The sequence below is a fragment of the Acomys minous genome, assembly GCF_964271855.1.
Source record: "Acomys minous genome assembly, chromosome: 11".
Classification (NCBI taxonomy): Eukaryota; Metazoa; Chordata; class Mammalia; order Rodentia; family Muridae; genus Acomys; species Acomys minous.
Window position 1 is genome coordinate 3,530,406 of NC_140492.1, and position 12,749 is coordinate 3,543,154.

Below are 12,749 nucleotides of genomic sequence, written 5' to 3' on the forward strand. Positions count from 1 at the left end.
GACATAGGGTCCCCCGGGGATCTAAGCCCCAAAGGCAGCCCCTCAGCACTGGGCACTCCCATTTCCCGGTTCACTTTGGAGAGATATAAAGCCCGCCCGTTTCAGCACCCCAGTCAACCCGCAGGTTAAAAAGAGCGCGAGGCTTGTGTGGCTCCGGTCAGCTCCACCTCAGAGGCCCCCCGCCGCCGCCTCGCGGTGCTGCTGATGCCGCTGCCTGCATCGCCTCGGTTCTCCAGCGCGCGGCGCTGCGCCCGCTTTTATCCAGAGACGCGTCGCTTCGTGCGCTGACAGCGCGGCTCAGCCCGTGGGGCTGGAACCGAGTAGCATTCATTGAATCTGCGGCTTTCATGACGTCTCCCTGCTAGGTCTATCACTTTGCTCCTTAAAGGAGGATTTTTTTTTTTTTGCCCCCTTGCCACTCTAGGCTTTCTCTCGTCTCCTCGCAGCCCAGGCTCCCTCCTCCGTCCCTGCCCACACGCGCGCGCACTCCTCTGCCCCGTGGTGGCCCCAGCACCCAGCCCTCCAGCCAGAGGGAGCCAGTCACCAGACGGCAGCACCTGGCTGGAGAGGTTGGGCAGGCGGGCCGAGGGTGGGGATCCGCGGGAACCGGCGAGCCAGAGCTGGAGCCGGAGCAGGAGCCCGAGCTGGATCTACCGCCCCGCAGCAGAATGGAGTCTCCTGACAGCCTGCCGGGGCTGATGTGAAATTAGACCATCTGCTTCCAGTTGGTCTGTTTGCTCTTCTTTTTTTGTATTTTCTTTCCCTCGCCATCCACTGTGGAGTGAATGTTTAAATCTTGCTCCGTTCCGAGAGAGGAGATCACGATGGAGTGAACCCACCCTGTCCGCCACAAGGTAAGCAGTGCGCTGAGTTGCTGGAAGGCAAGGTGCTGGCATGGATCCCTGCCAGATGTTCCGCGTCCTAGGATCCCCTAGGCTTCGGGTCCTGGCTCCCAGGTCCCCAGCCCCACTGTGGCGGCATGCTTTCCCGACTCCGTGGAGACATGATGGTGAAGTCCACCAGAGGCAGGAAAAGCTAGTTACATAACGAAAGGAGATGTGTCTCAGAGGGTTTTCATTAGCAGCTTAAAAACTCGCCGGGGGGGGGGGGGAGGCTGGAGGGAGGAGGGGTCTGCCTGCCCTGGACGCAAAAGAATGGGTCAGTTACTATGGGCCTCACTTCAGCACCTCTGGTGAAGATCAAAGCTCTGATGAGCAGGCAGGCAGGCAGGAGCGGCTGGCGGCTGTAGGCAGCGAGAGTTAGGAAAAGCCCATTGTCTCCGGTGGAAGGCTGTAAGCCCTGTTCTGTTGTTTTGGCATAAAGAGGGGAGGATTCGAAGGAGGGAAAGTGGGCAGAAGAAAGGAACAAGCCATATGACAGGGGAGGACACCACATGGTCTTCACCAGTAAACCGGAGATGTGGCGTGCTGACTGAAGGCAGGGACTAAGAAGATGTCCCCACAAGTAAACTACCTGAGAGGAGGGAGCGCCTTGAATCAAAGGAAATGTTTATGGCATTTAGGGACTCGGTGACTCTCCTGATTCAGCTTTCTCCCCGAGTATGTGTTCATTTGCACCGAGACTTTGAGCTTGGATTACTTTGGGACTGAAATGGCATTCACATTTCCCAAGCCCAGTGAAGCCATGGGTGGATCCACAGGTAGAGAAAAAGGAGAGTCTTGGGGGGTGGGGGGGCGGGGAAACAGACCTCCATAAAAAGGGTCACAGAATAACAGAATTTTCCAAAACAACCCCTTCTCCACCTCGACTCCCCCACAAAGAGAGAGGGCGAGACCCTCCAGTGTCTGGGAGTTGGCAATTTATTACATTTTTAATGCACCCTCAACAGCTTTATCCAAAGTCTCGGGGTCCTAAGGAGCTCGCAGCTACCCGGCACTATGCCACTTCCCAGCAAGCACTATGCCCTGGCTATCTTTCTCTTTGCTGAAAAAAAAAAAATGGAGAATAGCAATGTCCGAGAAAGTGAGCTTGCCACAGTCAGGGCTGAGCTAACTAAGCTTCGCCCATTTTGCTTGGAGAAGGAAGAAGCCCAGTCTCCATGGCGACCCAGGTGGGAGGGGACATAGCAGCTCCACCAGTGACAGGAAAAAGCACTGAACAAACTTTCTTGGCTCCAGATATGCCCACCATGTGCTCCCCCATGGGGGTCCTAGGGCATCATCTGGGCCAAGCTCCTAGGGGTGACCCACAAGAGAGCACTTAGACCCGGCCAGGCTCTCCTCCAACCTGTCGAAGTTTCCGGAGTCCGTGGGAGCCATTCTGAGCAGGCTCCGGGTTCAGCACCAAGGCCAGAGCAAGGTGCGGAGGTTTCACCTCCCCAGTTGGATGGCTGCCCAGCAGGCAAACTCTACACCTCCTGGTCTTGGGAAGGCAATCATGTTCTGTCAAATTCCCTGCTCTCGCTGAATAGGGTTTCAGGTTACCCATGGAATTGTGTGTCCTACAGGAGTTAGCAAATCAACCATTTCATGCATGGTGGTGTGCCAGAGTAACTGTTCAGAACAAACACTCAAACTGCAAAGGATGAAAGCTGACCTAAGAATAGAGAAAAGATTCCTCCTCAGTGGAGAGGGACACACACACACACACACACACACACACACACACACACACACACACACACACACACACACACTCACCAGACCCTGAAGAAAACAGTTGATTTTGAACCAAGTGTCTGACTCACAGAAAACATCCCTTGGTTCCTGTCCCTCTCACTCAGGAAGGCTTCATGACCATGAGGGAGACCAGCTAATCAACTCCTGCCCGGGTCTAAGCTGTAGAGAGTGGAGAAGCAATTAACCCTTCATTTGGATGTAGCTGCATCCTCAGGGACATGAGGAGCTCTTGGGTTAGGGAGGTAGGAGCCAATGGTGAGCTGTTGTGGCCAGCGTGTGAAGGCAGGATCTGGTTTTCACACGTACAGACATAGCTAGGTGAAAGGGGTCAGTCCTGTTATTACAAACGAGGATAGAGCCTGTGCAGGCGGGGTGTCTCACTACTCACACTCACTCGGACACTGGTTCCGGTGAGCACCCGACCTTATCTTACTAGAAGTTGGCCTCGGCTTTGCCTCTTCCTTCACTGGTCCTGGGCCCTCACTGATTATGATTGATGCTAAAAATAAAAAATAAAAAAATTTTTAAAATTAAAAAAAAAAACAGCGCAGGCAGTTGCAAGTAAAAAGCCTTGACTGGTGGCATGCAGGTGCAGTGGGTACCGTTTAAACTGTGGAATTTCACCGAGGTTTAAGGAGCAGAAGGAATGCCAGTAGCACTTCTAAGGAAATCCTTCTCTTGAGGACGCATTTGAGTGCAAGATCTTAAGTTGGTACTGACTTGTTGTTCATAAAGGTAAACACAATATACCTTGGTATACATCTGGCCTTTCCAATACCACGGACATGCTGATGTTCCTGAAGAAAGTGTATGCAGAGTACTCGGGTGTGGTTAAAGCAACGTGTGGAGAGCTGTTGGACTTTTTAACATATCTGTGGGTGGATGTGAAAGTGGAGCCATGTATTCTGAACGTGGGCAGAGGGGTGAAAGATTACACTGTTTGTTGGTTTGTTTGTTTTTAATTTTGGATCCTGATGGATGCTGACACGTTTATGCATGTTTAATTTATATGGTTTGTTATCTGAAATAGAAGTGGTGTGTGGAGCATCCGGGGACCTAAGCAGTCCATCTGCTATTGCCAACAGGAGGGGAGCGGAGATTACAGGCGTGCCACAGTGGGGTCTCTTAGATAAAAAAGTGGCCTGAGTGTGAATTTGGAAGTTCGAATCCTCTCACAAACTTTAAAAGAGAGGGCTGTATATAAGCAAGTGCAGGAAACCGCTCTATCTTTAGTTCCAGTGACTTCTATGGAGCAACCAACTGATTTCTCAACCAACAGCCTTTGGTCCTGGCGGATTCTGTGCTTGCAGATCTGGTGCTCATTTTCCAAACTGTGACTTGCTGACTTCCTGGTGGCTAATTACTGAACAAAGTGCCATTGTGTCCTTATGTAGCTGACAGCACACTTTAGATTAACTGGTTTATCCATCGCAAGTAAGCTTAGTTAAGTAGAGCAACTTCTCAAGACTCATCCCACATGCAGTTCTGTTTTGCATTTTTTCAAAGATTATACAGCTGCCTCACTTTCATATTCCTGAAACATCAGCAAGCAGCACGTTTGTGTGTATGACCCAGGTCTTTACTGCGTCTGTAGGACTCACACATAGTTTCCTCCGCACTACGCAAATGCTTCTGTTCTCTCCCGTGTCCCTCCCTGTCCCCTTGCAAACCATCTCTACTTTACAGAATGGTTTAAGATAGAGAAGCCACCTTAGGATAAGCAGCAGGGATCTCACTGGTGATTAAAATAGGCGAACAGACCCTTATCAAAGCTTAGCACCATCGCCTGATGTTTACAAACAGAAAGTGAGTCGCCCTTCCAGGGCTCAGTGCTGACGGGAACCTGCATGAAGGGAAGCTCTGCCTAAAACAGGATAAAACCAAACCTCACCCTTGATTGAATAGAACATTAGTAACATGTGGGTTTGGGAGGAAAGGCGGCCAGGGAAAAGCACAGTAAGAGCAAGCAGAGAAACTCGGAGAAAGGCAGCTTTTGTTTTTTCATCAAAGTCCTTCTTCCCAGGTCACCTTTTAAATGATTTTTATCAGAACTTTAAGTTTGATGAAAATTGGATGCTTAAATGTAATTAATTCAGATTTATAATTTAATGAGATGGTGCCTACCATTTCCTTACTTCGTAATAATTGTCACATAAGTGCTGAAAGAGAGTTTATTCATTCTAGAACTTTACCAAACTATGAAATCTGCTCATATCAGGAAAGTGGGAATTGGCTGTTAGGATAAAATGGTTTCAAAATGCCCCCAACCCACGAGCAGCTTCATTTTAGCTGTGGTTCCCGTTCACTGTAGTTGAAGTGTTTGGGAATCTAGCAAAAGAGCATGCAGCCATTTGGGATTAAAATGTATTTTGAATAATTACAGGGAGTTACTTTTACCGATAACTAGGACCCTTCACAGAAGGCATCACAGTGACTGCAGGTAACGTGCTGACGGACTCGAGGTCTGCCCTTGCCCTAACATATGCACCTACCTGATGTCATTCAACAGCATTTTTAATGGCAGTGTTACCTGGCTTTGATAAAGGAAGAGTATGCCATCTTTAAACGCATCCTAATCTGTAGCCTTCATCCAGCCATTCCCCAAACCAATTATAGCCATTTGCTTATTAATGAATAGTTACTTAAACAAACCCTGAGGGAATTCGTTTGCTCAGGGTTCAAAGCTCACATAGTCCTTTGACTCGCTAGACTATTCAGAATTTAGCAAGGCCATCTCTCAACTTTCCAAATGGCAACACAGGAAGTTAGTGCTGAATTTTAACCAAAGGGTGGTCTGATTAGCACCAGGCAGGTCTAAAGCAGGCAGATGCATCCAGGCTGAGCTGACCGCCTTAACCCCTTCCTGCCCAGCTTCCTCTGAACTGATGATGCTTTCGGTAAATAAATGTTAGCTGACTCCCCCTCCACCCTGGAGTCCAATCCTCAGCCACGGAGACATCACTTCTGGTGTCAAATCTTAACAAAAGAACCGGCAAGTACATCTATCTGTGAGCGGAAAGATTCACACCCAGCAGCGGCTGTGTGAGGCAACCCGGGAGCAGCAAGAGACACATTTGCAGGGTTAGTTTAAAATCTTGGTTCTAGATAATCTCTCTTTAAACTTGCAGGCATTGACTTTTCCCCTGCACAACATGGGGGTTGGTTGGTTGGTTGGTTGGTTGGTTTTTTGTTTCCTTCATGACATTCAGCAGGAACTCCTGAGGGTGGCAGCGGGCAGATGGGTAATTAAGCCCTGGCTCTGGGGTCTCATAAATGTACTTAGATGGAGGTGTAGGTGTATCACTGCCTTCTCTCTGATTCAGTGGAGTCATAGCAGCCCCGCTGGCTGTAAACAGAGGCTTACTCCTCCCTTGCTGGCCAGTGGAGGCTCTGCCCCTGCGTCTTCTTCATACAGAGATCCCAGCTGAAGGGTCGGCATGGTCTGGAACGCTTTGTTCCTGGGTGAGGGGAAGGAGAATGTCAGCTAAGCCACACCCACTGCCAGTGTCTGACAGGATGGCAACATGCCTTCCCCCCACAGTGGGATAGCACAAGCCATTCAGCAATGATGAAGTCAGAGATGCCATCTTCCAGGACAGAAAGTCTGGTGGTGGTGCACACCTGTAACCACAACAGAGTCAGGTAGATCTCTACAAGATCAAGGCCTGCCTGGGCTGCGTGTTGAGATCCAGTCTAAAATAAGATTTAAAAAGAAAAGAACAGCATCGCAGGTGGACAACTAGGGACAATTAAACAATCTGTGATACTAGCTGTACCAACTTTGTGCTTTAGCCTTCCAGTCTATTCAGTGAAAATAATGACACAAGTATCTCCGCAGGGATGTCAGGACCAGCCTACAGTGTACAGCTCTGAGCAGCACCCAGCATGAAGGAAACATTGTATAAGTAGCAGGCACTGCTGTGGCTTTGTCCTCAGTGAGGCTGTGTGTGTTGTGTTGCAGTCGCTGCCCTCATCTTAAGGCTTCCTCGGCTTTTCAACTACCCCATCTGAACACTAACGTTTGTCTCAAGCCTTTGGGGACAGCATGCACTCACACAAGTTTTGCTAGATTGTGTTGTTCTATTTTATTCACCACATTATTGTTAATTTCCCACTCTGCCTAATCTATAAAACAAATGGCATCATCGGTGCATGTGTGAGCCACAGAGCATTTACAACATTTGGCACTGCCATCTGAGGTATTCACCGGGTGACTGGATTAGCTCCCCCATAGAGAACAGGGATTGCTATCATGGGGTAGCTGCTACAACAGAAAATCCCCCAAGTAAAGCAATTTAGCAAGATGGAAGGTTTTTCTCACTCCTCTAAATGGACTTTGCTGATGCTCCCCAGGAACCTAGATTGATGCGCACTGTTACTTTAAAACACGAATCCCCTGCTCTTCAGAGTGATAACACCAGCAAGAAAACAAGAGGGAGGAAAGGCCAACATTGCTTTATGTCTTTTAAGGCCATAGCTAACTGCAAGAAGACCTGAAAATCAGAGCTGAACTCTGCCCAAGACAAGAGAAACTTCTTAGAGACCACACACTGAAGATTTCAGCATATATACCATGATAAATATGTGGCACAAATGAGATACACCTAATACCGGCCAGGAAGAAGAAAAGGGAAGCGAAGCGCATACCTCAACTGCACGAAGGTTCAGGGCTGGGGTGCTGGGAGTAGAGTTTGGTGGTGCCCTTAAGCCATTGTTGGGTGACGTATTATTTAAAATAAATTAGTTGGGGGCCTTTTGACTTCAGAAGTGGGTGTAGATGGTGCTTAAACAAAAGAGATGCAAATTCATATGCTCTGACTTGCGCTTGCTGAGCTGTCGGAGAAGAGATACAAAGCAGAGCCCACTTCACAGCCCTTGCTCAGGAGTGGCTTTCTCATCCTGACAATTACACCCACGCTGTGTCTACACGCGTGCCGGAGAATTAGATGCTGTCTTCCAGCACCACCGGGTGCTCTCTGTTGACTAGCGATTTGAATTTTGTTTGGTTTCACATAACTGTCTGTAGGTTAGACACTCACCATAAGCTCGGGTTGAGCCTGCCTAACAGCGGTCCGTGTTCTCCTGGAGATGGACCGCTGGTGCTTCAGAGCCTCTGCTTGCGTCTTCTGGTAGAGCTGGGACCCTTGGGGACTGAGCTTTCCACATTCCTACTAGAAGCGAGGGGCGGTATAGTGCTGAGGGGCATCATGGGAAGGACTGAGCTTTCGACCTTCCTACTAGAAGCGAGGGGCGGGGTTAGTGCCGAGTGACGTCACGGGAGGGAGAAGCGCCATGACTGAGAGGGAGAAGCGGAAGGATCAAGGTGGAGACGGCCATGTTTCCATCTCTCTCGTATCATTTCTGCTCCCCAGGGAAGGGGAGATGACTCAGTGGTGTGAGGACCAGCCTGTGACAGCCTACCTGTACTTATAAGTACTCCAAAGGCAGAGACAGAGCTCTCTGAAGCAAGCTGGCTAATTAGATTAGCCATGTTAGTAAACTTAAGGTTCAACCGAGAGACCCTAATACACTGAATAAGATAAAGAGCAATCGAGAAAGATTCGAGATGTCAACCTCGGGAACATGTGTAGGCAGCACACACACACACAAAGTATTCACATATTACACACAAGGGAGTAAAAAGCCACAGTCCATCCACGCAAGACCCAGCCTGAAATAGTAAATACCACTGCTACACACCTCCTGTGGAGTACTTAACTGAGCCAAAGACCACTCTGTCTCATCATTCCAAAATAAGTAGTATCTCGTCATAGGTTTATGTTTCGTTTATTTGTTTGTGTGTGTGAATGGGGTGGCAGTGGAGGTGTGTATGCGGGTGTGATGTACATCCAGACGCATGCTATGATAAAACACCAACCGAAGGATGGCAGAAGTGCCTCAGCGGCCTTTCTTCTTGCCTCACCCCACCACAGAAGCAGAGACAGAAGGGCATCATAACTCAGCCCAGAACGAGCTGCTCAGAACAACTCACTGTTTTTGCAGTCTTGTCATCAGTCTCTGAGGACAAAGGCTTCCTCAGCAAATCCCTCCTATTAGGCCCTAACTCCCAGCACCATGGCGCCGAAGGCACACGCCAACATTGCATGACACTAATAGGATGTCGTTCCTACTCTCAAAGAAAGCAGTGTTGTAGGCTCAATTTTTTAACAATTATATTTTATTATGAACTTGTTAAACAAGCCTACCTCCCTTACAACCCGACTAACCCAAACAACAGGAGAAGGAGATTTAAGAACACAATAGTGAAACCTTAAGGATATTAGTTCTGAGGAACTCCTGGCATAGTCAGCAGAACTCAGCAGACCAGCAATCCCACCAAAGTTGCTGCTGGAACCTGAAGCCTCAGCTGGAGTCCAAAGCCTTGAAGCTTCCCCTGGAGCAGTTCTCCCAGGAGCGTCTCTGGAAGTGCAGGGAAAACAGCCAAAACAATCCCAAGTCCTTTCTCACAAGCCTCTTGTTTTGGATATATATACACTCAGAGTCTCTACTAGGATGTTTTCAGCTAGCAGCACCCAAGCTCCCCCAGGAAGTGGTTCAACTTCTAAGGAGATAAATATCCGGCTCTCTCACCAGTCTGTTCTTAATCCCACACTTGGGATCAACACAAAAACATGTTTATCTCTCCTACACAGTGTCACGGTAACAAAGAAGGGGCGCACACTTCAGTTTGCTTTCTCTTCTTTTTTTAAAAAAGACTTAGGTACACGGAGAGTTAGATGTGTATGAATGTGAACATAGGTGCCCACGGAGGTCAGAAGAGGGCATCAGAGCCCCTGGGACCTGAGCTACAAGCATCTGTGAGCTGCCTATTGTGTGTTTTCTGGGGACTGAGCTCGGGGCTTCTGGACAGGCAATACGTGCTCTAAGCCTCCGAGTCATGGCTCCATCAGCCTGCAGCTCTTTCTTGAGGTTCTCATGAGTAAATAAAAGTCGAGACTCACTGAGGAGTCAGGCAAAGTCAGACACACTCAGTCTTAAAACTTTTGTCATCTCTCCTGGAGCATCCAGGTCCAGAGCAGGGAAGAGTCTGGACAGAGAAGAGACGTTACATGACACACTAGCAGGCTAGGATCCCTGGTCTGGGAGGTCCCTACTCTCACCAGCACACCGAGGGCTCAGCCACTCTCTTAGCCTTTCCTACAATCTCCCAGAAGGAGGAGATCCGAGACAGGCTGCTCCTCGCAGCATTGTGGAGGCTCCAAGCATCGCTCGCTGAGGAGCCAGCAGAGTGACACCAGGCTCTGACGCAGGCCTGCCTTCCAGCTGTGGGCCGAGCTCACTGCCTGGCAGGACGGAGGAGGTTCCGGTCCAGCAAATCTAATCAGCCTGATCCTCCACGTCGCACGGATTTTGGCGAGGCAAGGCTCCTCTGTGTTATTAATGCATCTCTGGGACTTTGAGGTGATCCACCAAGAAGGTTTTCTTTTCTTTTTTGGAAAATCATTCTTTAGAGGAAAGACAGTATCAGCACGTAGGAACAGTGTGCCACATTAGGAAAATGAATAGAGACCTCGTCGGGGCAGGTGCTCCTTTGGGGGGGGTGGTTATAATCACGTAACATGTATTTCACTTAAAGCATCTCCTCTCTTCATGTTTCTAACTCATCTTTTAGTCACAACATCCTTTGTCATCCTGGCTCCTGGGGTTAGTGAATCAAATCGCTACGAATAAGTCAAAGCAGGGCCTCGGCGTAGATCATTTGCCCAGCACGTGCAGAAGCCTAGTTCCATCCCCAGTACACGTGTGTGTGTGTGTGTGTGTGTGTGTGTATGCACATGCATGTGTGCAGGTGCATGTGTGTATGAGTCTGTGTGTGCATGTGTGTGCATGTATGAGGGAGGATTATGAGACATACATAAACAACCAGGGCTAATGTCTACCACTCATGGAGAAGCCAGGGCCACATATTCCTATGGTATGTGAGTGTGCAGACCTTTGAGAAGTGACTGATTTAATTGGGAGCAACCTGGACAATAATACAGAAAGGATTTTCATCTGGCGGCCAGGAGTGAGGCGTTCTTGACAAGAGGTGTTGGGTTTGGGAGACAGATGGGAAAGGAAAGGTACCTAAGCATGCCCTAGCAGTAAACTAGCAACAGAAAAATGATCCAGGTTCCATGCTATCAGCATTGCTGAAAGCAGATGATCACTCATGAGCTCCGGGTGCCAGCTGATGATGGATCCTGCCCAAGGAAAGCTCCCACACTGTGCCCCGTGAGCAAGAGGAACCACACATGGCCAGGGTCCAGGTGCAGAGTGCTGGTTCCAGGGATAAACAGCCTTGCTGGAAAGGAGGCTCCTCGGGAGCTGCTGCACCATGCACCCAGAACCACAGTTGCTGGCTGGCAGCACTGAGGAGCACATCCTGAGGGACACATCCTTCCTCATGCATCGAGCCCAGGGAGCATTCGTAGCTGGTGACAAAGAGAAATTAGCTCATCCTCAGTGACAGTGGGTTGCAGGTAGGCAGAACAGGCATGCTTCTTGCTCTTTGTTACTGGGGTAAAACAATGTGTAGGAGAGAGAGTTCGTTTTGGCTTCAGGTTCCGGCGGGGAGAGTCCATAGTGATGGGGGGAAAGGGGCACGGCACTAGGGTGTCAGACAAGGAAGCTGAGAGAGCGCATCTTCAATGAACTGGAAGTAGTAACAGGTTATAAACCATCAAAGCCCTAGTGAACCACTTCTCCCGGCAAGGCTCTACCCCCCCCCACACACACACACACACAGGTTCCACAACCTCCCCAAACAGCGCCAAATGGACCCAAGTGTTCAAACGCTCTGAGACAGACAAAGGTGGAAATTTCTCATCCAAACCACCACAGTGGCCGGGGTCAGAGGGAGCAACACCGTGCAAGAGCTGAAAAGTAAGGAAAGGCAACCATTTCACGGTTGTCTCGGAGAAATCAATGGGATGCCACTGAATCTGAGACCTGGGTAGACAGGTGTAGCTGCATCTCTAAGCATCCTTTGCCTGAGGCCCTAGGACTTTAGCAGAACTTCCGGAGACTAGTCAAAATGATTTTCTCCGGAAGATGAAAGCAGACTGCATTTCCCATGTAGGCAAAGTGTAGACACTTGCATAAGGTCAACGAAGACGTGTGAGAAGTCAAAGTGCTTGGGTCCTGGGAATGGAGGTTTCAGGGGAAGGCCTGGGAGGGAGCGTGAGCCTTCTCTGGGCAGCTCACACTGTCCCTTGGGTGCAGTGTATCGACAATAGAGAAACAGGAATAGCCTGGTGTGTCAAGTGGGTAATGTTTCCTTCTCTGATGAATGTGGAAGCTGGAAAAGACAGGTCGTTGGTTTCTGAGGTTGCGGTGTTGGTGTCGTCCTTTGAGCTTGCTTTAGATAGCTTAGTTGGTAAAATGCGTGCCACACAAGCCTTGAGGACTGAATGATCTCAGTATGCACATAAAAGCCAGGCTGTGATCGAGGGATAATGAATGCCTGAAATCCCAGAACTGGGAGGTGAGTAGGAGCGGAGCCCAGGGCTCACTAGCCAGCCAGTCTAATCTAATTGATGAATCTCAGATCCCAGTGAGAGACGCCTGAGGTTGGCCTTCGCCTTCGACATCTGTGTGTCTCTATGAGCCCAGACATAGACACACACAGAGATGGGGACGCACAGATTTTCAAAATCTAGGACTTTATGCTGTTGGCTGTAATCATATTTCCTTCGAGAGGCCTGAGAAACTAGGGGCCGCAGTGTTATGGCACTCCATAGAAAGAGCTTTGATGGATCCAGAGCTCTTCTGGATAACAGGTTTGATTTCTTTGTGTACCACATTTTCCAGGTACAAAATAGGGACAGAGGAGGAAAACACATTTTGTGTTCCTCTTTATGCCCTCTGTCGCTAGGAGGATGTGAAATATTGTAATAGCTTTGTCATCTTACAATACTTGTTTTCCGTGCCAAGGCTACTTCGTGAAGTGGTAAGCTCAGAGACCCTGATGGAACTTTAAAGGGGAAACTGTGAGGCTTCAGGGCAGTTGTGTGGCCTCAACACATCAGACACTGCATTCTGAATGATGCAGGATCTCATATCTAGAGAGCATCTTTCTTAACAAGTGAACGTGGCATCCTGGGTTAC

At 49.1% G+C, this 12,749-nt stretch overlaps 1 protein-coding gene across 3 annotated transcripts in view; it reads left to right on the plus strand.

The window, feature by feature from the left end:
• Positions 1–254: 254 nt before the first annotated feature.
• The window catches only part of KCNJ6 (potassium inwardly rectifying channel subfamily J member 6), a 238,041-nt gene continuing 225,546 nt past the window's right edge, over positions 255–12,749 (plus strand). For all 3 annotated transcript variants that reach the window (XM_084802333.1, XM_084802332.1, XM_084802334.1), the window contains exon 1: positions 255–854. The gene's annotated coding sequence lies outside the window, so the exon portion shown is untranslated. The remainder of the gene's footprint in view (positions 855–12,749) is intronic.